General features: G+C 44.7%; 1 protein-coding gene across 2 annotated transcripts in view; it reads left to right on the top strand.

Annotated features, from left to right (window-relative positions):
• Nucleotides 1–26,408, top strand: part of LOC139764478 (neurotrimin-like) — a 332,927-nt gene that overhangs the window by 2,070 nt on the left and 304,449 nt on the right. The gene's annotated exons all lie outside the window — the stretch shown is intronic.

Here is a 26,408-nt window from a genome sequence, read left to right as displayed (position 1 = left end):
TGCCCCTTCCGCAGCTCCTCCTATTACACCATAAACTGCGCCTCTCATAAGCACAACTCCACCCATTAAACTACCTCTTCTACACCTCCTTCAATCACCCCTTTAACTACGTCTGAGACGACCCAGCCTCTGGGGTTTGTGTCGGCCTCGGGGTCCACCACACACTCACCTCTGTAAGGCAGGCGCCCGAGTCTTGGGCCAGACGTCACCCCTGGCTTGGCCTCTTATATTATCAAAAAGTTACGTCTGCTTCCTCACCCTCTACCTCTACATCTACACTACCCCTTCCACTACTGCCCCTCGCAACGCAACCCTTTCTGAATTACCCTTTTCGCGCCCACCTCCGCTCCCCTCCCTCACTCCTGCGTCTGAAAGCGCACCTTCCATACCCGTCTGTTCCAGTAGCTCATCTCCCGTCCCTTCCTCATCCCTATTTTCCATCTTTCCACTACACCATTTACATCACCTCCCCCAGACCCCACACTGACCTGCGACTCCATCCACGAATGTGACACTTCCGTCAGGACGCAACTGTCATCACCATACTGTCATGTACACTTTGTCATGTACATACTGTCATGTACACTTTGTCATGTACATACTGTCATGTACACTTTGTCATGTACATACTGTCATGTACACTTTGTCATGTACATACTGTCATGTACACTTTGTCATGTACATACTGTCATGTACACTTTGTCATGTACATACTGTCATGTACACTTTGTCATGTACATACTGTCATGTACACTTTGTCATGTATATACTGTCATGTACACATTGTCATGTACATATTATCATGTACACATTGTCATGTACATATTGTGAGTACATATTGTCATGTTCATTCTGTCACGTACATATTGTGTGTACACATTCTCATGGATATATTGTGTGTACACATTGTCATGTACAAATTGTTTGTACACATTGTTATGTACACATTGTCATGTACACATTTTCATGTATATATTGTGCGTACACGTTCTCATGTACATATTGTCATGTACACATTGTCATGTACATATTGTGTGTACACATTGATATGTACATATTGTCATGTACACATTGTCATGTACATATTGTGAGTACACATTGTTATGTACATATTGTCATGTACACATTGTCATGTACATATTGTGTGTACACATTGTCATGTTCACATTGTCATGTACACATTGTTGTGTACATTTGTTACTGTCAGGTTAGGTATAAAACTCTCTTACTCTTCATCATACCTGTTAGATATCATACTTATACTAGTTATCATACTAACACTGTGTTACTAGTTAACATACTAACACTGTGTTACTAGTTAACATACTAACACTGTTACTAGTTATCATACTAACACTGTGTTACTAGTTATCATACTAACACTGTGTTAGTAGTTATCATACTAACACTGTGTTACTAGTTATCATACTAACACTGTGTTAGTAGTTATCATACTAACACTGTGTTAGTAGTTAACATACTAACACTGTTACTAGTTATCATACTAACACTGTGTTAGTAGTTATCATACTAACACTGTGTTAGTAGTTATCATACTAACACTGTGTTAGTAGTTATCATACTAACACTGTGTTAGTAGTTATCATACTAACACTGTGTTAGTAGTTATCATACTAACACTGTGTTACTAGTTATCATACTAACACTGTGTTAGTAGTTATCATACTAACACTGTGTTAGTAGTTATCATACTAACACTGTGTTAGTAGTTATCATACTAACACTGTGTTACTAGTTATCATACTAACACTGTGTTACTAGTTATCATACTAACACTGTGTTACTAGTTATCATACTAACACTGTGTTACTAGTTATCATACTAACACTGTGTTACTAGTTATCATACTAACATTGTGTTACTAGTTATCATACTAACACCGTGTTACTAGTTATAGTACTTTTACCAAATTAGCGTAAGACTATGATATCGGTTATCTAACACTATTTTACTGTTTATCACAGTGTGTTACTAGTTATCATAGTAACACTGTGTTGCATGATTGGTTAGAACAAACTTCGGGCACATAAGAAGCAACACTAAGACAAGGTGGTGATCAAAACACACAGAGAAAGATTTGAAGTTATCTCAAAAAATAATGTACGATATTATATGATAATTCCATTATAGTTATCATTATCAATATCTTTATCATGTTGTCACATTTCACAATCATGTTGTCACATTTCACAATCATGTTGTCACATTTCACAATCATGTTGTCACATTTCACAATCATGTTGTCACATTTCACAATCATGTTGTCACATTTCACAATCATGTTGTCACATTTCACTATCATGTTGTCACATTTCACAATCATGTTGTCACATTTCACAATCATGTTGTCACATTTCACTATCATGTTGTCACATTTCACAATCATGTTGTCACATTTCACAATCATGTTGTCACATTTCACTATCATGTTGTCACATTTCACAATCATGTTGTCACATTTCACAATCATGTTGTCACATTTCACAATCATGTTGTCACATTTCACAATCATGTTGTCACATTTCACAATCATGTTGTCACATTTCACAATCATGTTGTCACATTTCACAATCATGTTGTCACATTTCACAATCATGTTGTCACATTTCACAATCATGTTGTCACATTTCACAATCATGTTGTCACATTTCACAATCATGTTGTCACATTTCACAATCATGTTGTCACATTTCACAATCATGTTGTCACATTTCACAATCATGTTGTCACATTTCACAATCATGTTGTCACATTTCACAATCATGTTGTCACATTTCACAATCATGTTGTCACATTTCACAATCATGTTGTCACATTTCACAATCATGTTGTCACATTTCACTATCATGTTGTCACATTTCACTATCATGTTGTCACATTTCACTATCATGTTGTCACATTTCACAATCATGTTGTCACATTTCACAATCATGTTGTCACATTTCACAATCATGTTGTCACATTTCACTATCATGTTGTCACATTTCACAATCATGTTGTCACATTTCACAATCATGTTGTCACATTTCACAATCATGTTGTCACATTTCACAATCATGTTGTCACATTTCACAATCATGTTGTCACATTTCACAATCATGTTGTCACATTTCACAATCATGTTGTCACATTTCACAATCATGTTGTCACATTTCACAATCATGTTGTCACATTTCACAATCATGTTGTCACATTTCACAATCATGTTGTCACATTTCACAATCATGTTGTCACATTTCACTATCATGTTGTCACATTTCACAATCATGTTGTCACATTTCACAATCATGTTGTCACATTTCACAATCATGTTGTCACATTTCACAATCATGTTGTCACATTTCACAATCATGTTGTCACATTTCACAATCATGTTGTCACATTTCACAATCATGTTGTCACATTTCACTATCATGTTGTCACATTTCACAATCATGTTGTCACATTTCACAATCATGTTGTCACATTTCACAATCATGTTGTCACATTTCACTATCATGTTGTCACATTTCACAATCATGTTGTCACATTTCACAATCATGTTGTCACATTTCACTATCATGTTGTCACATTTCACAATCATGTTGTCACATTTCACAATCATGTTGTCACATTTCACAATCATGTTGTCACATTTCACAATCATGTTGTCACATTTCACAATCATGTTGTCACATTTCACAATCATGTTGTCACATTTCACAATCATGTTGTCACATTTCACTATCATGTTGTCACATTTCACAATCATGTTGTCACATTTCACAATCATGTTGTCACATTTCACTATCATGTTGTCACATTTCACAATCATGTTGTCACATTTCACTATCATGTTGTCACATTTCACAATCATGTTGTCACATTTCACTATCATGTTGTCACATTTCACTATCATGTTGTCACATTTCACTATCATGTTGTCACATTTCACAATCATGTTGTCACATTTCACAATCATGTTGTCACATTTCACAATCATGTTGTCACATTTCACTATCATGTTGTCACATTTCACAATCATGTTGTCACATTTCACAATCATGTTGTCACATTTCACAATCATGTTGTCACATTTCACAATCATGTTGTCACATTTCACAATCATGTTGTCACATTTCACAATCATGTTGTCACATTTCACAATCATGTTGTCACATTTCACAATCATGTTGTCACATTTCACAATCATGTTGTCACATTTCACAATCATGTTGTCACATTTCACAATCATGTTGTCACATTTCACAATCATGTTGTCACATTTCACAATCATGTTGTCACATTTCACAATCATGTTGTCACATTTCACAATCATGTTGTCACATTTCACAATCATGTTGTCACATTTCACAATCATGTTGTCACATTTCACAATCATGTTGTCACATTTCACAATCATGTTGTCACATTTCACAATCATGTTGTCACATTTCACAATCATGTTGTCACATTTCACAATCATGTTGTCACATTTCACAATCATGTTGTCACATTTCACAATCATGTTGTCACATTTCACAATCATGTTGTCACATTTCACAATCATGTTGTCACATTTCACAATCATGTTGTCACATTTCACAATCATGTTGTCACATTTCACAATCATGTTGTCACATTTCACAATCATGTTGTCACATTTCACAATCATGTTGTCACATTTCACAATCATGTTGTCACATTTCACAATCATGTTGTCACATTTCACAATCATGTTGTCACATTTCACAATCATGTTGTCACATTTCACAATCATGTTGTCACATTTCACAATCATGTTGTCACATTTCACAATCATGTTGTCACATTTCACAATCATGTTGTCACATTTCACAATCATGTTGTCACATTTCACAATCATGTTGTCACATTTCACAATCATGTTGTCACATTTCACAATCATGTTGTCACATTTCACAATCATGTTGTCACATTTCACAATCATGTTGTCACATTTCACAATCATGTTGTCACATTTCACAATCATGTTGTCACATTTCACAATCATGTTGTCACATTTCACAATCATGTTGTCACATTTCACAATCATGTTGTCACATTTCACAATCATGTTGTCACATTTCACAATCATGTTGTCACATTTCACTATCATGTTGTCACATTTCACAATCATGTTGTCACATTTCACAATCATGTTGTCACATTTCACAATCATGTTGTCACATTTCACAATCATGTTGTCACATTTCACAATCATGTTGTCACATTTCACAATCATGTTGTCACATTTCACAATCATGTTGTCACATTTCACAATCATGTTGTCACATTTCACAATCATGTTGTCACATTTCACAATCATGTTGTCACATTTCACAATCATGTTGTCACATTTCACAATCATGTTGTCACATTTCACAATCATGTTGTCACATTTCACAATCATGTTGTCACATTTCACAATCATGTTGTCACATTTCACAATCATGTTGTCACATTTCACAATCATGTTGTCACATTTCACAATCATGTTGTCACATTTCACAATCATGTTGTCACATTTCACAATCATGTTGTCACATTTCACTATCATGTTGTCACATTTCACAATCATGTTGTCACATTTCACAATCATGTTGTCACATTTCACAATCATGTTGTCACATTTCACTATCATGTTGTCACATTTCACAATCATGTTGTCACATTTCACAATCATGTTGTCACATTTCACTATCATGTTGTCACATTTCACTATCATGTTGTCACATTTCACAATCATGTTGTCACATTTCACAATCATGTTGTCACATTTCACAATCATGTTGTCACATTTCACAATCATGTTGTCACATTTCACAATCATGTTGTCACATTTCACAATCATGTTGTCACATTTCACTATCATGTTGTCACATTTCACAATCATGTTGTCACATTTCACAATCATGTTGTCACATTTCACAATCATGTTGTCACATTTCACAATCATGTTGTCACATTTCACAATCATGTTGTCACATTTCACTATCATGTTGTCACATTTCACAATCATGTTGTCACATTTCACAATCATGTTGTCACATTTCACAATCATGTTGTCACATTTCACAATCATGTTGTCACATTTCACAATCATGTTGTCACATTTCACAATCATGTTGTCACATTTCACAATCATGTTGTCACATTTCACAATCATGTTGTCACATTTCACAATCATGTTGTCACATTTCACAATCATGTTGTCACATTTCACAATCATGTTGTCACATTTCACAATCATGTTGTCACATTTCACAATCATGTTGTCACATTTCACAATCATGTTGTCACATTTCACAATCATGTTGTCACATTTCACTATCATGTTGTCACATTTCACAATCATGTTGTCACATTTCACAATCATGTTGTCACATTTCACAATCATGTTGTCACATTTCACAATCATGTTGTCACATTTCACAATCATGTTGTCACATTTCACAATCATGTTGTCACATTTCACAATCATGTTGTCACATTTCACAATCATGTTGTCACATTTCACTATCATGTTGTCACATTTCACAATCATGTTGTCACATTTCACAATCATGTTGTCACATTTCACAATCATGTTGTCACATTTCACAATCATGTTGTCACATTTCACTATCATGTTGTCACATTTCACTATCATGTTGTCACATTTCACAATCATGTTGTCACATTTCACTATCATGTTGTCACATTTCACAATCATGTTGTCACATTTCACAATCATGTTGTCACATTTCACTATCATGTTGTCACATTTCACAATCATGTTGTCACATTTCACAATCATGTTGTCACATTTCACAATCATGTTGTCACATTTCACAATCATGTTGTCACATTTCACAATCATGTTGTCACATTTCACTATCATGTTGTCACATTTCACAATCATGTTGTCACATTTCACAATCATGTTGTCACATTTCACAATCATGTTGTCACATTTCACAATCATGTTGTCACATTTCACAATCATGTTGTCACATTTCACAATCATGTTGTCACATTTCACAATCATGTTGTCACATTTCACAATCATGTTGTCACATTTCACAATCATGTTGTCACATTTCACAATCATGTTGTCACATTTCACAATCATGTTGTCACATTTCACAATCATGTTGTCACATTTCACAATCATGTTGTCACATTTCACTATCATGTTGTCACATTTCACAATCATGTTGTCACATTTCACAATCATGTTGTCACATTTCACAATCATGTTGTCACATTTCACAATCATGTTGTCACATTTCACAATCATGTTGTCACATTTCACAATCATGTTGTCACATTTCACAATCATGTTGTCACATTTCACTATCATGTTGTCACATTTCACAATCATGTTGTCACATTTCACAATCATGTTGTCACATTTCACTATCATGTTGTCACATTTCACAATCATGTTGTCACATTTCACAATCATGTTGTCACATGTTTCCATCGTACATTCTTGTTAAATTTACGAGCAGGTTTCTCCGGAAGTGTCGACATCTTAATACTTCATTAACTTATTAGTTTGTATGATTGATTATAGTTCCATATTATTTCAAGTGTGTCTTAGTGTTATGTTATATAATACCAGATCACATTACTGTCACAACTCAGCATATATATTTCTGCAACAATGATTTATTACATAAATTTCATGCTATAAATGTCTGTGTTTGGTAAAGTTAGCGTTATAATGCATATATTGTTGTATATTACATTAATAATATACATAATACACCTTGTACAAATCTTGTACTTATCTAATGATGGTTCATCAACGATGGTGACTGTGATGGTGACTGTGATGGTAACTGTGATGGTGACTGTGATGGTGACTCATGCTACGCTGATGGTAAATAAGAAATATTGTGACTGCCGGAAGTGTGTTGATAATCTGTATATATACATGTGTCTGCTTCCCAGGAGCTTCACTCACCAACAAACAGCGATTATGTACAGTAAAAAATGATATATATATATATATATATATATATATATATATATATATATATATATATATATATATATATATATATATATATATATCCCTGAGGAAAAAGAATACTTCAGTTCCTACATATTCCCTGCGTGTCGTAGAAGGCGATTAAAGGAGCGGGGAGCGGAGATCTGGAAATCCTCCCCTCCCGTCTTTAATTTTCCAAAAGAAGGAACAGAGAAGGTGGCCAAGTGAGGATATTCCCTCTAAGGCTTACTCCTCTGTTCTTGAAGTTAGCTCGGTAACGCGGGAAATGGCATATATATATATATATATATATATATATATATATATATATATATATATATATATATATATATATATATATATATAAAAGAGCAGTGTGGTTTCAGAAGTGGTAGAGGATGTGTGGACCAGGTGTTTGCTTTGAAGAATGTATGTGAGAAATATTTAGAAAAGCAAATGGATTTGTATGTAGCATTCATAGATCTGGAGAAGGCATATGGTAGAGTTGATACAGATGGTCTGTGGAAGGTATTAAGAATATATGGTGTGGGAGGCAAGTTGTTAGAAGCAGTGAAAAGTTTTTATCGAGGATGTAAGGCACGTGTACGTGTAGGAAGAGAGGAAAGTGATTGGTTCTCAGTGAATGTAGGTTTGCGGCAGGGGTGTGTGATGTCTCCATGGTTGTTTAATTTGTTTATAGATGGGGTTGTTAGGGAGGTGAATGCAAGAGTTTTGGAAAGAGGGGCAAGTATGCAGTCTGTCGTGAATGAGAGAGCCTGGGAAGTGAGTCAGTTGTTGTTCGCTGATGATACAGCGTGGTGGCTGATTCATGTGAGAAACTGCAGAAGCTGGTGACTGAGTTTGGTAAAGTGTGTGACAGAAGAAAGTTGAGAGTAAATGTGAATAAGAGCAAGGTTATTAGGTACAGTAGGGGTGAGGGTCAAGTCAATTGGGAGGTAAGTTTGATGGAGAAAAACTGGAGGAAGTGAAGTATTTTAGATATCTGGGAGTGGATTTGGCAGCGAATGGAACCATGGAAGCGGAAGTGAATCATAGGGTGGGGGAGGGGGCGAAAATTACGGGAGCCTTGAAGAATGTGTGGAAGTCGAGAACATTATCTCGGAAAGCAAAAATGGGTATGTTTGAAGGAATAGTGGTTCCAACAATGTTGTATGGTTGCGAGGCGTGGGCTATGGATAGAGTTGTGCGGAGGAGGGTGGATGTGCTGGAAATGAGATGTTTGAGGACAATATGTGGTGTGAGGTGGTTTGATCGAGTAAGTAATGTAAGGGTAAGAGAGATGTGTGGTAATAAAAAGAGTGTGGTTGAGAGAGCAGAAGAGGGTGTTTTGAAATGGTTTGGTCACATGGAGAGAATGAGTGAGGAAAGATTGACCAAGAGGATATATGTGTCAGAGGTAGAGGGAACGAGAAATGGGAGACCAAATTGGAGGTGGAAAGATGGAGTGAAAAAGATTTTGAGTGATCGGGGCCTGAACATGCAGGAGGGTGAAAGGCGTGCAAGGAATAGAGTGAATTGGAACGATGTGGTATACCGGGGTCGACGTGCTGTCAATGGATTGAACCATGGAAAGTTTTGTGGGGCCTGGATGTGGAAAGGAAGCTGTGGTTTCGGTGCATTATTACATGACAGCTAGAGACTGAATGTGAACGAATGGGGCCTTTGTTGTCTTTTCCTAGCGCTACCTCGCACACATGAGGGGGGGAGGGGGTTGTTATTCCATGTGTGGCGAGGTGGCGATTGGAATGAATAAAGGCAGACAGTATGAATTATGTACATGTGTATATATGTATATGTCTGTGTGTGTGTATATATATGTATACATTGAGATGTATAGGTATGTATATTTGCGTGTGTGGACGTGTATGTATATACATGTGTATGTGGGTGGGTTGGGCCATTCTTTCGTCTGTTTCCTTGCGCTACCTCGCAAACGCAGGAGACAGCGACAAAGCAAAATAATGAAATATGATAAATAAATATATATTAAATATATATATATATATATATATATATATATATATATATATATATATATATATATATATATATATATATATATATATATATGATTTGAATGCAAAGGTGAGTAATGTGGCAGTTGAGGGAATAATTGGTGTACATGGGGTGTTCAGTTTTGTAAAAGGAAATGGTGAAGAGCTTGTAGATTTGTGTGCTGAAAAAGTACTGGTGATTGGGAATACCTGGTTTAAGAAGACAGATATACATACGTATATGTAGGTAAGTAGGAGAGATGGCCAGAGAGAGTTATTTTATTACGTGTTAACTGATAGGCGCGTGAAAGAGAGTCTTATGGATGTTAATGTGCTAAGAGGGGTAACTGGAGGGATGTCTGATCATTATCTTGTGGAGGCCAAGGTGAAGATTTGTAGAGGTTTTCAGAAAAGAAGAAAGAATGTCGAGGTGGAGAGAGTGGTGAGAGTAAGTGAGCTTGGAAAGGAGACTTATGTGAGGAGGTACCAGGAGAGACTGAGGGCAGAATGGAAAAAGGTGAGAGCAAATGACGTAAGGGGGGTGGGGGAGGAATGGGATGTATTTAGGGAAGCAGTGATGGCTCGCGCAATAGATGCCTGTGGCATGAGAAAGGTGGAAGGTGGGCACTTTAGAAAGGGTAGTGAGTGGTAGAATGAAGTAAGATTGTAAGTGAAAGAGAAGAGAGAGGCATTTGGACGATTTTCGCATGGAAATAGTGCAAATGACTAGGAGATGTATAAAAGAAAGAGGCAGAAGGTCAAGAGAAAGGTTCGAGAGGTGAAAAAGAGGGCAAATGAGAGTTGGGGTGAGAGTATCGTTAAATTTTAGGGAGGATAAAAAGATGTTTTGGAAGGAGGTAAATAAAGTGCGTAAGACAAGAGAACAGATGGGGACATCGGTGAAGGGGGCTAATGGGGAGGTGATAACAAGTAGTGGTGAAGTGAGGAGATGGAGTGAGTATTTTTAAGGTTTTTTGAATGTGTTTGATGATAAAGTGGCGGATATAAGGTGTTTTGGTCGAGGTGGTATGCATAGTGAGAGGGTTAGGGAGAATGGTTTGGTAAACAAATAAGAGGTAGTGAAAGTTTTGCGGAAGATGAAAGCCGGCAAGGCGACGGGTTTGGATGGTATTGTAGGGGAATTTATCAAAAAAGGGGATGACTATGTTGTTGACTGGTTGGTGAGGATATTCAGTGTATGTATGGTTCATGGTGAAGTGCCTGAGGATTGGAGGAATGCATGCATAGTACCATTGTACAAAGGCAAAGGGGATAAAGATGTGTGTTTAAATTACGGAGGTATAAGTTTTTGAGTATTCCTGGGTAATTATATGGGAGGGTATTGATTGAGAGGGTGAAGACATGTACAGACCATCAAATTAGGGAGCAGTGTGGTAGCAGTAGTGGTAGAGGATGTGTGGATCAGGTGTTTGCTTTGAAGAATGTATGTGAGAAAATCTTAGAAAAAATGGATCTGTATGCAGCTTTTCTGGATCTGGAGAAGGCATATGATAAAGTTGATAGAGATGCTGTGTGGAAGGTATTAAGAGCATATGGTGTGAGAGGTAAGTTGCTAGAAGCAGTGAAATTTTTTTTTCTTTATCGAGGATGTAGGGCACGTGTATGAGGAGGAAGAGAGGAAAGTGATTGGTTCCCAGTGAATGTCAGTTTGCAGCAGGGGTGAGTGATGTCTCTATGGTTGTTTAATTTGTTTATGGATGGGTTGTTAGGGAGGTGAATGCAAGAGTTTTGGAGAGAGGGTCAAGTATGCAGTCTGCTGTGAATGAGAGGGCTTGGGAAGTGAGTCAGTTGTTGTTCGCTGATGATACAACGCTGGTGGCTGATTCGGGTGAGAAACTGCAGAAACTGGTGACTGAGTTTGGTAGAGTATGTGAAAGAAGAAAGCTGAGGGTAAATTTGAATAAGAGCAAGGTTATTAGGTTCAGTAGGGTTGAGGAACAAGTCAATTGGGAGCTAAGTTTAAATGGAAAAACACTGGAGGAAGTGAAGCGTTTTAGATATCTGGGAGTGGATTTTGTAGCGGATGGAACCATGGAAGTGGAAGTGAGTCACACGGTGGGGGAGGGGGCGAAGGTTCTGGGAGCGTTGAAGAATGTTTGAAAGGCGAGAACGTTATCTCGGAGAGCAAAAATGTGTATGTTTGAAGGAATAGTGGTTCCAAAAATGTTGTATGGTTGCGAGGCGTGGGCTATGGATAGGGTTGTACGGAGGAGGGTGGATATGTTGGAATTGAGATGTTTGAGGACAATACGTGGTGTTAGGTGGTTTGATCGAGTAAGTAATGAAAGGGTAAGAGAGATGTGTGGTAATAAAAAGAGTGTGGTTGAGAGCGCAGAAGAGGGTGTATTGAAATGGTTTGATCACATGGAGAGAATGAGTGAGGAAAGATTGACAAAGAGAATATATGTGTCAGAGGTGGAGGGAACGAGGAGAAGTGGGAGACCAAATTGGAGGTGGAAAAATGGAGTGAAAAAGATTTTGAGCGATCGGGGCCTGAACATGCATGAGGGTGAAAGACGTGCAAGAAATAGTGTGAATTGGAACGATGTGGTATACCGGGGTCGACGTGCTGTCAGTGTATTGAACCAGGGCATGAGAAGCGTCTGGGGTAAACCATGGAAAGTTTTGTGGGGCCTGGATGTGGAAAGGGAGCTGTGGTTTCGGTGCATTATACATGACAGCTAGAGACTGAGTGTGAACGAATGTGGCCTTTGTTGTCTTTTCCTAGCGCTACCTCGCGCACATGCGGGGGATGGGGTTGTTATTTCATGTGTGGCGGGATGGCGATGGAATGAATAAAGGCAGACAGTATGAATTATGTACATGTGTATATATGTATATGTCTATGTGTGTATATATATGTATATGTTGAGGGGTATAGGTATGCATATGTGCGTATGTGGACGTGTATGTATATACATGTGTATGTGGGTGGGTTGGGCCATTCTTTCGTCTGTTTCCTTGTACTACCTCGCCAACGCGGGGGACAGCGACAAAGTATAGTAAATAAATAAATAAATATATAATCATATATAATCATATATAATCATATATATCATCATATAATCATATATAATGATACATAATCCTTTCCTTCTCTGGCCTCGAAAAGTAAGGCCGTCAAGGCAACGCTCTACGTTTTCTACAGATCAGCAGAAAACGGAGGTAGTTAGTTTTTCAGGTCACTGTTTTGTTGTTGTTTTGTGTAGAGTTGTGATCGCTGTGACCCGTGTTGTGACATGCGTTGTAACCGCTGTGACCCATGTTGTGCCTCTGTAACCCATGTTGTGACCTGCGTTGTGACCGCTGTGACCCGTGTTGTGACCCGCGTTGTGACCGCTGTGACCCGTGTTGTGACCTGCGTTGTGACCGTTGTAACCCGTGTTGTGACCTATGGAGCGTGGTCACTGGTCGTGAATTTAACCCTACGTCTTCATCACCTTTGCCACGAGGAAGTGACCTCTGATAATCCAACGACTCATTAGCTAAAGTACTAATTACTAGTCAGGGGATTAATCAGACTCGACACCACTGTACATTTTCTATGAGTTACCACAAGTTATGGATGAGGGGTGACTGCACTGCTGGTGTCTGTGTCTAAGTCTTGGGGAAGAACCGGCCACGTTTCACTTACCCGGACAGTCCGGTCCACCACAGTGCTGGTAACCCGGGGCGTCCGGTTATGATGAAGTAGTTCGTTATGTTAATACCAGACGATGATGACCCTCATTATAATAAACTTAATTAATGTAAATAGAAGGTTCCAGGTTGTTCGGACAAGATGTTTGCTAGACACCCCCCCCCCCTGGTACTTATTACCTATGGCTCATTAGACCCTAATAAGTGGCAGACTAACTACTAAATGACGATTTACGTGATGTGTTTGGTACTCAGAGGTAGACGACTGTAGACGGTGTGGTAGATGACTGGTGGTGTGAGGATGGTCAGAACACCAGGCTGGGCCTCTGTGTTCCTGTATACTGTTGTGGTCTGCGCTACACACACCCTCCCTCATACCCTGTACAGATGTCCCCCCCCCCCCCGCCCCTGCTATCTTTGCTACACACACACGTCAACTTGTTTGGTCTGGTGTGGAGATGACTGCCGCTCGCCCACCCGCACTGTAGCACCTGAACCTTCTACCCACAGGAAGGAATTACTCAGACCAGGAAATTGACTACGATAAGTATCTGACTTAGTGTGTGTGTGTGTGTGTGTGTGTGTGTGTGTGTGTGGTGTGTCTCTGTGTGTGTGTGTGTGTGTGTGTGTGTGTGTGTGTGTGTGGTGTGTGTGTGTGTGTGTGTGTGTGTGTGTGTGTGTGTGTCGAGTAACACGGGCCACACGCTACTAACAATGCCCACACACTAGTAATATTAGGACAACACAGTAGTAACAAGGCCCACACATTAGTAACAAGGCCCACACATTAGTAACAAGGCCCACACATTAGTAACAAGGGGGGAGGGGGTGTTGTATGTCTTGTGTGTTGTTCTGCTGATGACATGACTGTTGACCAGGTCCTGGTAGTAGACCAGGAGTGCTGGTACAATCTGACCAGGTACTGTTACCAGCAGGTAGGCGCTGCCCAGGTACTAGAGCACAGGTAACACATCGATAACCTGCACGAAAACAATAATATCGAGAGCAACGGTGGAGAACGTGCTTCCGGCTCCACCACCGCCAACACTCAGACCTTAATGATCTGATGGTGAGGCTGCCATGGTGATGGTGAGGCTGCCATGGTGATGGTGAGGCTGCCATGGTGATGGTGAGGCTGCCATGGTGATGGTGAGGCTACCATGGTGACCATCTGATGGTGAGGCTGCCATGGTGATGGTGAGGCTGCCATGGTGACCAAGTGATGGTGAGTCGCTGATGATAAGGCTCTGATCGGTGAAGATTTGATGGTGAGCCATACATAATCCGAGGGTCGTCCCATCAACCATCCAGGGATCATCCCATCAACGATCCAGGGGTCGTCCCATCAACCATCCAGGGGTCGTTCCATCAGCCATCCTGGGGTCGTCCTATCAACCATCCTGGGGTCGTTCCATCAGCCATCCTGGGGTCGTCCTATCAGCCATCCTGGGGTCGTTCCATCAGCCATCCTGGGGTCGTCCTATCAGCCATCCTGGGGTAATAACAAGTAGTGGTGAAGTGAGAGGGAGATGGAGTGAGTATTGTGAAGGTTTCTTGAATGTGTTTGAGGGTAGAGTGGCAGATATAGGGTGTTTTGGTCGAGGTGGTGTGCGAAGTGAAAGGGTCAGGGAGAATGGTTTAGTTAAGAGAGAAGAGGTAGTGACAACTTTACGGAAGATCAAATCCGGCAAGGCGGCGGGTTTGGATGGTATTGCAGTAGAATATATTAAGATTGGGGGTGACTGTGTTGTTGATTGGTTGGTAAGGATACTCACTGTATATACGGTTCACGGTGAAGTGCCTGAAGATTGGCGGAATGCTTGCATAATGCCATTGTACAAAGGCAAAGGGGATAAAGGTGAGTGTTCAAATTACAGAGGCATAAGTTTGTTGAGTATTCCTGGGAAATTATATGGGAGGGTATTGATTGAGAGGGTGAAGGCATGTACAGAGCATCAGATTGGGGAAGAGCAGCGTGGTTTCAGAAGTGATAGAGGATGTGTGGATCAGGTGTTTGCTTTGAAGAATGTATGTGAGAAATACTTAGAAAAAACAAACGGATTTGTGTGTGGCATTTACGGATCTAGAGATGGAATATGAAAGGGTTGATAGAGATGCTTTGTGGAAGGTTTTAAGAGTATATGGTGTGGGAGGTAAGCTACCGGAAGCGGTGAAACGTTTTTATCAAGGATGTAAGACAAATGTACAAGTAGGACGAGAGGAGAGTGATTGGTTCCCGGTGAAGGTCGGTCTGCGGCAGGGGTGTGTTATGTCCCCATGGTTGTTGAATATGTTTATGGATGGGGTGGTTAGACAGGTAAATGCAAGAGTTTTGGAGAGAAGGGCGAGTATGCTGTCTGCTGGGGATGAGAGGGCCTGGGAAGTGAGACAGTTGTTTGCCGATGATAGAGCGCTGGTGACTGATTCGAGTGAGAAACTGCAGAAGTTGGTGAGCGACTTTGGGAAAGTGTGTGAAAGAAGAAAGCTGAGAGTAAATGTGAATAAGAGCAAGGTTATTAGGTTCAGTAGGGTTGAGGGACTAATTAGCTGGGATGTATGTTTGAATGGAGAAAAATTGGAGGATGTGAAGTGTTTTAGATATCTGGGAGTGGACTTAGCGGATGGAACCATGGAAGCGGAAGTGAGATACAGGATGGGGAGGGGTTGAAGGTACTGGGAGCGAGGAAGAATGTATGGAAGGAGAAAACATTATCTCGGAAAGCAAAAATAGGTATGTTTGAAGGAATAGAAATTCCAGTGTTATATAATTGCGAGCCATGGGCTATAGAGAGGGTTGTGCGGAGGAGGGTGGATGTGTTGGAAATGAAATGTTTGAGGACAATATGTGGTGTGAGGTGGTTTGATCGAGTAAGTAATGAAAGGGTAAGAGAGATATGTGGAAATAAAAAGAGTATGGTTGTTGAGAGAGCAGAAGAGGGTATGTTGAACAGGTTTGGATATATGGTGAATACGAGTGATGAAAGTTTGACAAAAAGGATGTATGTGCCAGAGGTGGAGGGAACAAGGAGAAGCGGGAGACCAAACTGGAGGTGGAAGGATGGAATGGAAAAGATTTTGAGCGATCGGGGCCTGAACATACAGGAGGGTGAGAGGCGTGCAAGCAATAGAGTGAATTGGAACGACGTGGTATACCAGGGTCGACGTGCTGTCAGTGGACTGAACCAAGACATGTGAAGCGTCTGGGGTAAACCATGGAAAGGTTTGTGGGGCCTGGATGTGGAAATGGAGATGTGGTTCGGTGCATTATACATGACAGCTAGAGACTGAGTGTGAACGAATGTGGCCTTTGTTGTCTTTTCCTAGCGCTTCCTCGCGCGCACGCTGGGGGAGGGGGGTGCCATTACACGTGTGGCTGGGTGGCGACGGGAATATATATATTCATTTTTTTTTTTTCATTTATTATACTTTGTCGCTGTCTCCCGCGTTAGCGAGGCAGCGCAAGGAAACAGATGAAAGTATGGCCCAACCCACCCACATACACATGTATATACATACACGTCCACACACGCACATATACATACCTATACATCTCAACGTATACATATATATATATGCCCTTATTCATTCCCGTCGCCTCCCCGCCACACATAAAATAACAACCCCCTCCCCCCGCATGTGCGCGAGGTAGCGCTAGGAAAAGACAACAAAGGCCACATTCGTACACACTCGGTCTCTAGCTGTCATGTATAATGCACCGAAACCACGGCTCCCTTTCCACATCCAGGCCCCACACACTTTCCATGGTTTACCCCAGACGCTTCACATGCCCTGCTTCAATCCATTGACAGCACGTCGACCCTGGTATACCACATCGTTCCAATTCACTCTATTCCTTGCACGCCTTTCACCCTCCTGCATGTTCAGGCCCCGATCACTCAAAATCTTTTTCACTCCATTTTTCCACCTCCAATTTGGTCTCCCACTTCTCCTCGTTCCCTCCACCTCTGACACATATATCGTCTTTGTCAATCTTTCCTCACTCATTCTCTCCATGTGACCAAACCATTTCAAAACATCCTCTTCTGCTCTCTCAACCACACTCATTTTATTACCACACATCTCTCTTACCCTTTCATTACTTACTCGATCAAACCACCTCACACCACATATTGTCCTCAAACTTCTCGTTTCCAACACATCCACCCTCCTCCGCACTACTCTATCTATAGCCCACGCCTCGCAACCATATATCATTGTTGGAACTGAATGATATATTTCTCTCTTGTGTCTCCCCTGATGATGTGATTATTACACGAAAATGCACTTGGGAATTTATCGTGTCTCATTTTCCCTATGGACTCATAGGAATATCTTGATCACGCGCTAAATTGCGGTCCTTTCCAATATATATATATATATATATATATATATATATATATATATATATATATATATATATATATATATATATATATATATATATTCTAGGTAAGAGAGAGTAATACACTGTTTTACTCATAAAGTTTGATATTTCATCCCAGGACGAGTGTGTTGGACAGTATCATGTGTGTGTGGTGTGTGTGTGTGTGTGTGTGTGTGTGTGTGTGTGTGTGTGTGTGTGTGTGTGTGTGTTTGTGTGTGTGTCTGTGCCGCACCAGCAGGGGTTGTGGTCTGTGGCCACCGTACCGCAGTCTCGACCTTCATCGTTCCACCTGTGCTCTACCCTACATCCTCGTAATATTTCATCTCATTTCATGTTTACCATCGCTACCGACCCAGCAATCATCCTATATATAATCGACATAAAGTTCTTTCACCGATGAGTGTCCACCATGAAGCTATCTCTTCCTCTCTCATTATCACCATCACTTTTACCTGTGTTATCATACCCCAGCTGCACGCTGCTGTCTCCACCTTATGTGGCAGCACACAACACAGCTGCTGCTCCTGCTGCTCACACTCACACCATTCCTTGTGAAGTGCATCTGGCCTGGCCAGAGCCTCAGTCCTGGACACGGACCAGTCAGCTGGTGTGGTCACGGACCAGTCAGGTGGTGTGGTCACGGACCAGCCTCGTCTCCTGGGTGAACTCGGTTGTCAAAAGGTAACCCCCCCCCCCTCCAGCAGCCTCACAGTTTTTGAAGTCTGATTTCCAGGCTGCTTTACCCTACCAGCCTGCCCTACCAGCTTACCCTACCAGCTTACCCTACCAGCTTACCCTACCAGCCTGCCCTACAAGCTTACCCTACCAGCCTGCCCTACCAGCTTACCCTACCAGCCTGCCCTACAAGCTTACCCTACCAGCCTGCTTATCCAACCAGCTTACTTTGCCAACGTATCGCACCAGCTTATAAGTCGATGTGAAACTTGATAAGGTGGTCTCTTGTTCATCGTTGCCCTGAACATGTCTTGTTCACCGTTGCCCTGAACAGGTCTTGTTCATCGTTGCCCTGAACATGTCTTGTTCACCGCTGCCCTGAACAGGTTTAAGTTCTACAATATAGCTATGGTTAAGTTCATCATAGAGTGAACAAATCTAATCAAGTTCTTCCTGTTCATCAAGTGAGGGTGTGTTCAACGAATCGTCACCTGGGGAGGCTGACCTGGGGAGGCTCACCTGGGGAGGCTGACCTGGGGAGGCTGACCTGGGGAGGCTGACCTGGGGAGGTTCACCTGGGGAGGCTGACCTGGGGAGGCTTACCTGGGGAGGCTCACCTGGGGAGGCTCACCTGGGGAGGCTCACCTGGGGAGGTTCACCTGGGGAGGCTCACCTGGGGAGGCTTACTGATTTGTAGCTGTCACAGAGGTGCAGAACCCCAGGTCTTGGCCGCCACAACACCTTATATACTGGGGGAGCCCCTGGACAGGGGGAGCCCCTGGACTGGGAGAGCCCCTGGACAGGGGGAGCCCCTGGACTGGGGGAGCCCCTGGACTGGGAGAGCCCCTGGACTGGGAGAGCCCCTGGACTGGGGGAGCCCCTGGACTGGGAGAGCCCCTGGACTGGGAGAGCCCCTGGACTGGGGGAGCCCCTGGACTGGGAGAGCCCCTGGACAGGGGGAGCCCCTGGACAGGGAGAGCCCCTGGACTGGGAGAGCCCCTGGACTGGGGGAGCCCCTGGACAGGGGGAGCCCCTGGACTGGGAGAGCCCCTGGACAGGGGGAGCCCCTGGACTGGGAGAGCCCCTGGACAGAGGGAGCCCCTGGACTGGGGGAGCCCCTGGTCACATTAGACCATATCTTGTTTACGCTACACCATGGTGTGGCTCCAGACGTGTGACGTGGTGCCCACAGACGTGACGTGGTGCCCACAGACGTGTGACGTGGTGCCCACAGACGTGTGACGTGGTGCCCACAGACGTGACGTGGTGCCCACAGACGTGTGACGTGGTGCCCACAGACTTGTGACGTGGTGCCCACAGACTTGTGACGTAATAAGTTCAATTTTGGACCCGTCTGACCCCTGCCCCGCCCCCGCCCCCCAGCACAGTCTTGACTCCCCTCCACACTGAACGTGGGGCCTCCCCCCCCCCGTCCCCCTCACAATAATAATGTCACCAGACTTGTATTGGAAATCTTTGTGGGGCTTTTTTCTGGTGGGTGGGAGAGCCCACCTTTAGTGGGTGGGGGAGTCCACCCTTAGTGGGTGGGAGGTGGGTAAGGGGGGACGGGCCCAACCTGCCATACGTCAGTGAGGTCAGTGAGGTTAGTGAGGTCAGTGAAAGGTCAACTGGGTATTTGGAACATTAGTAGGGGAGGAAGAGGGGAGGGAGAGAGGGAGGGAGGGAGGGAGAGGGAGGGAGGAAGAGGGGAGGGAGGGAGGGAGGGAGGGAGGGAGAGAGAGGGAGGGAGGGAGGGAGGGAGAGGGAAGGAAAAGGTTTGAAAAGGATGGTGACGAGGGGGTGGGGGTGGGGTGGGGTGGGGGGGGGGGGCAGGTGAGTGACAGATGGAGGTCCTCAGGTGAGGGGGGGGGGAACCCTGATGTGAGATGTTGTCATGGTGGCAGAGATAACGCGTTGTGCTCACCACTTGGCCTCCAGCTGGAGCAACCTCAGCCTGGCCTCGTGCTCACAACTCCTCGTCTGATGTTGTGTTGTGCCGCAGTTGCTGCTCTATACTTCTCCGTCTGTGTTACATCCTCAAGCTTCATCTGGTATTATCTTCAACCAAAATTCTAATATTCTTTTGAATTTTCGGTTGTCACGCTCTACATATGTCTCACAACACCGAGCATGGCTTTGAATAACCTTACAACTTGTTGTTGTTGTTGTTGTTGTTGTTCATTATTCAGGTATCTTATGTGTTAGTGTTTATGTAGCGTCACCAGGATCGCTGGAACTTCTCCTTTGTTTAATTCACTTTCTTATACTGACGACCCCACAACACTGGTGATCCTGCTGATGTTATATATATATAGATACATCAAACATCTTCATGACTCAGTGTGTTGATGTGGTTGCAAGTGTACTGTGCAGTTATCATGATGTGGTGAGGACATATCTGGCATCTCCTCTCAATATGCTGCCGTAATCCAGGTTTTCCCAGCTAACTGTACCACACATCTGACCTCTCCTTCACTAGTCACATGTAGGTCGTGAAGATGCAGACACAACCTAAGTTGTCACATGATTGATTATGTTCCAACGTTTCATCATCAGACTCGTTCACCTCTCATGTGGCCATGTTATCCAGGGTGTTTATAGTTTCCACACTGTTTGTTTGTTGTCTGACAACGTTGGCATCCTCCCCCCCCCCCCCACATCATGATGAACAACATCAACACAGTGTTCCTCGTGCGTACGACACGTGTTCTATCTTCCTCAGATATATTTACATTTGAATTTCTGTTAGTTAAAAATGCTTTGATCCATTTTCTTATTTTTCCTTTTATATTTTGACTAACTACTTACCACATCCACATCATCATACAGTGTACTTGATCAAATACTTTTCCAAAATCACAAAACCCAGTTTGAATTGTTTTCTCATCCATCAAACTGTTGTATTTGTCATCATAATGGCCTAGTTCAGTAGTTATGTTGACGTACTTGTGCCCTGAGCAGAACCATGTGCAGCCTCGTTAATGAATCTGTTTGAGGGAGAAGATAAATGAGGGAGCTAATGACGGAAGGGAGCAAGAAGGGAGGGTGCACTGCCCTCACCATCACTGGCAAGGTTGTACAACACAGAGAGAAGAGAGAGAGAGAGAGAGAGAGAGAGAGAGAGAGAGAGAGAGAGAGAGAGAGAGAGAGAGAGAGAGATAGCAAGCGATAGATGCGTCACTATGAAGATGCATGCTATAGCTTGATGCTATATAGACCATAGCAACATCTGACATGTGACAGATGTGAACGATCGTATGTATGACCCGAAGTCCACAATGTGTGTCATAGTGTTGATGGAGCTCGCTATCATCACCAACTGTGCAGGGAGGAGTATCTTTATGTTCATATGTTGACATATTTTGATACATGTCGACCACAGACAATTCCGTGTGTCGTGATCCTCCACGACTGCTGCAGTTAGAAAATTATGGTCGACCAACTGTCCAGAACTCGAGGTTTGGCCGGTAATCCCGGCCAACTGTGTCCACCTTTGTTTATTCATACGAGTTATCTTTCCTGCTCTGGTGTTGTCATGATAACATAGATAACACTATCGTTCTGGCCAGAGCAGGACACAATAACGTCGCTTGTGTTCTGACTCAACAATACACTAAGATTATCGGCGTGTTGTGAGCGTACAACACAATAAAGATGGGCGGGCGGGCGTGCGTGTGTGCGTTCGGGTGGGCGGGCGGGCGGGTGTGCGAGTGTGCGGGCGTGCGTGCGTGCGTGCGGGTGGGCGGGCGTGCGAGTGTGCGGGCGTGCGTGCGGCTGGGCGGGCGGGCGTGCGAGTGTGCGGGCGGGCGGGCGTGCGTGCGGGCGTGGGAGTGTGCGGGCGGGTGGGCGTGCGGGCGTGCGTGCGGGCGTGCGAGTGTGCGGGCGTGTGTAGCGGCAAGTGTTGACTGGTGTTAGATATGGTCTCCCTGGGTCCCGCCCACACGCCGCCATGTTGTCCAGAGCCTCGCTCTGCCTCCACCACACGACATTATAACTTGGTGTTGTACCGAGGCCACAAGGAGGAGCAAGGTTGTGTTGTAGACCCACAACAGTAGCGGGGATGTGTTGTTGAACACAACCGTTGGTTAGGTTATAAAGCGATGCTCACATGTTTGATCATCATCTTAAAACGGACGCTCAACACGTCCTCTCTCATCATGTTCCCGCCACATCCCTCCACTGAGACGCATGAGGGACGTGCGCACCAGACGTGCGCGGCCGCCACCACAACCACAACCCACGCGCGATGTACAGGCCAGCCAGACTGTGTACAGGGAAGTATGTACGAACATGTACAGCTCAGGAGGGAGGGAGGGAGGAAGGGAGGGAGCCGCCTGGGTCCCGGCTGAGCGCATCCTACGTCACCAGCTTAACTCACTGTTCACTGCTATAAATATTGGTGGGTCTGGTGCAGCGACTCACTGCCTCCCCCAGCCACCAGTAGACGGGCAGGGTAGTGTCCAGTGACGGGGAGGGACAGGGTAGTGTCCAGCAGCGGGGAAGGACAGGGTAGTGTCTAGCGACGGGGAGGGACTGTATGGTGTCCAGTGACGGGGAGGGACTGTATGGTGTCCAGTGACGGGGAGGGACTGTATGGTGTCCAGTGACGGGGAGGGACTGTATGGTGTCCAGTGACGGGGAGGGACTGTATGGTGTCCAGTGACGGGGAGGGACTGTATGGTGTCCAGTGACGGGGAGGGAGTGGATGATGTCCAGTGACGGGGAGGGACTGTATGGTGTCCAGTGACGGGGAGGGACTGTATGGTGTCCAGTGACGGGGAGGGACTGTATGGTGTCCAGTGACGGGGAGGGAGTGGATGATGTCCAGTGACGGGGAGGGACTGTATGGTGTCCAGTGACGGAGAGGGACTGTATGGTGTCCAGTGACGGGGAGGGAGTGGATGATGTCCAGTGACGGGGAGGGACTGTATGGTGTCCAGTGACGGGGAGGGACTGTATGGTGTCCAGTGACGGGGAGGGAGTGGATGATGTCCAGTGACGGGGAGGGACTGTATGGTGTCCAGTGACGGGGAGGGACTGTATGGTGTCCAGTGACGGGGAGGGACTGTATGGTGTCCAGTGACGGGGAGGGAGTGGATGATGTCCAGTGACGGGGAGGGACTGTATGGTGTCCAGTGACGGGGAGGGACTGTATGGTGTCCAGTGACGGGGAGGGAGTGGATGATGTCCAGTGACGGGGAGGGACTGTATGGTGTCCAGTGACGGGGAGGGACTGTATGGTGTCCAGTGACGGGGAGGGAGTGGATGATGTCCAGTGACGGGGAGGGACTGTATGGTGTCCAGTGACGGGGAGGGACTGTATGGTGTCCAGTGACGGGGAGGGACTGTATGGTGTCCAGTGACGGGGAGGGAGTGGATGATGTCCAGTGACGGGGAGGGACTGGATGGTGTCCAGTGACGGGGAGGGACTGTATGGTGTCCAGTGACGGGGAGGGAGTGGATGATGTCCAGTGACGGGGAGGGACTGTATGGTGTCCAGTGACGGGGAGGGACTGTATGGTGTCCAGTGACGGGGAGGGAGTGGATGATGTCCAGTGACGGGGAGGGACTGTATGGTGTCCAGTGACGGGGAGGGACTGTATGGTGTCCAGTGACGGGGAGGGAGTGGATGATGTCCAGTGACGGGGAGGGACTGTATGGTGTCCAGTGACGGGGAGGGACTGTATGGTGTCCAGTGACACTAAAATATGGCGACACGAGAGCCAGTGTGGACCAGCAGGGGGTGGGTGGGTGGGTGGGTGGGTGGGGGGTCCCTTCTTTGTGCCCGAGTGACCCCCCCCCCTCCATGTACATGCACTGTACACACTGTACTAGCCTCTCCCTACCTCCGGCTACTATGTACACTGTACTGGTCTCCACCTAGCCCCGGCCATGTACACGTCACCCACACTATAATGCTTCGTGTGTGATCATAACCAGACAACACATGAAACAAAATAGAATTTTAAAATGAAAGTTTATATAACATCCCCCCCTCCCCCCCTTCCCTACCCCCGGGCCGTCTGATAAAGGATGTGGGCCATACAGGTTGTGGGCGGTACATGTTATGGGCGGTGTGGGCGGTACAGGTTGTGGGCGGTACATATTATGGGCGGTGTGGGCAGTACAGGTTGTGGGCGGTATAGGTTGTAGGCGGTGTGGGCGGTACAGGTTGTGGGCGGTACATGTTACGGGCGGTGTGGGCGGTACAGACAGCGGGAAGGTCAAAATCATCTCTGGTCATCATAACATGAGGCCACAATCAGGTGTGGTGTCGACAGGTAGGTGGGGCAGGTCAGGTTCCAGGTGGTAGGAGCGAGGGGTCAGGTGCCAGGCTCCGCCTCCTCACCTGCCGGGTCACCACCTCACCAACCACATGACTTGCGTCTTTACCTTCCTCATGACGGAAGACGAAAGAAAATGTGGTGTGGTAACTGGGGCCAGAGGGGCCGGTGGGAGACCTGATGATGAACAAACAAACGAACGAAGTAGAATAAGAGAGAGAGAGAGAGAGAGAGAGAGAGAGAGAGAGAGAGAGAGAGAGAGAGAGAGAGAGAGAGAGAGGTAAGAATCACAACCAGTCGTGGAGTGGTGGGAGGGGCTGGCCCAGCACACGCCACCTGTGTCGACCCGTAATTGGAGGAAGTCCTTAGACGGCATCGCTGTGGAGGGCGGGGGGGGGGGGGGGGCTGACAGCGTGAGGGTAACTGGGGAAAAAGCTAGCAGGGGGAGGGAGTTCCCGGGACCCGGGGTGAGGGGCGGGTGTCTGAGGGCAGTGAGGGGACCTTGGGTCCTGGGGGCACCTGGGAAGGGGTATCGACAGGATGACTCCGGGGGTGAGGGGCGCCCTTGGGGAAGCGGGCGGCAGGTGAAGACCTGGGGATGTACAGGTCGCTGGGGAGTGGGTCAGTTGTCGTAATGATGACGCAGGACGAGTGGCACATCCGTGGGAGAAACTGTACAAGTTGGTGTGTGAGTAAGAAGTTAGCTGAGAGTAAATGTGAACCGCTGGGGCATCTGGTGTGGGCTTAGCAGCGAATGGAACCATGGGAGCGGGAGTGAGTCACAAGGTGGGGAAGGGAACGAAGGTTCTGGGAGCACCGAAGAATATGTGTTAAGAGAGATCGTTAAATGGGAGGGAAACAATGGTTTCGTTTAAAGGTACAGCAATCCCGGCCATGTTACTGGCATGCGAGGCACGCACGGCCTGTAGAGCAGGTTGTGCGGAGGAGGACGGGGCACGCACGGCCTGTAGAGCAGGTTGTGCGGAGGAGGACGGGGCACGGCACGGCCTGTACAGCAGGCTGTGCGGAGGAGGATGGCTGTGTGGAAAATATGTTTGAGGACAATACGTGGTATGAGGCGGTTTGGTCGAGTAAATAATACGAGGGGGAGTGAGAGGTGTGGTAATAAGAAACATGTTTTTGAGAACTGAATAGAGTGTTTCTAAAATGGTTTGGTCACATGGAGAGAATGAGTGAGGAAAGATTGACCAAGAGGATATATGTGTCAGAGGTGGAGGGAAAGGAGGAGAAGCTTGAAACCAAAGTGGACGTGGAAAAATGGAGTGAAAAAGACTTTGAACGATCGGGGCCTGAACATGCAGGAGGGTGAAAGGCGTGCAAGGAATAGAGTGAATTGGAACGATGTGGTATACCGGGGTGGGGAGGAGGCG

Source organism: Panulirus ornatus, chromosome 50, assembly GCF_036320965.1.
Source record: "Panulirus ornatus isolate Po-2019 chromosome 50, ASM3632096v1, whole genome shotgun sequence".
NCBI classification, from domain to species: Eukaryota; Metazoa; Arthropoda; class Malacostraca; order Decapoda; family Palinuridae; genus Panulirus; species Panulirus ornatus.
The sequence above is the reverse complement of the archived record's forward strand: the minus strand, read 5'-3'. Positions and strand labels throughout refer to the sequence as shown.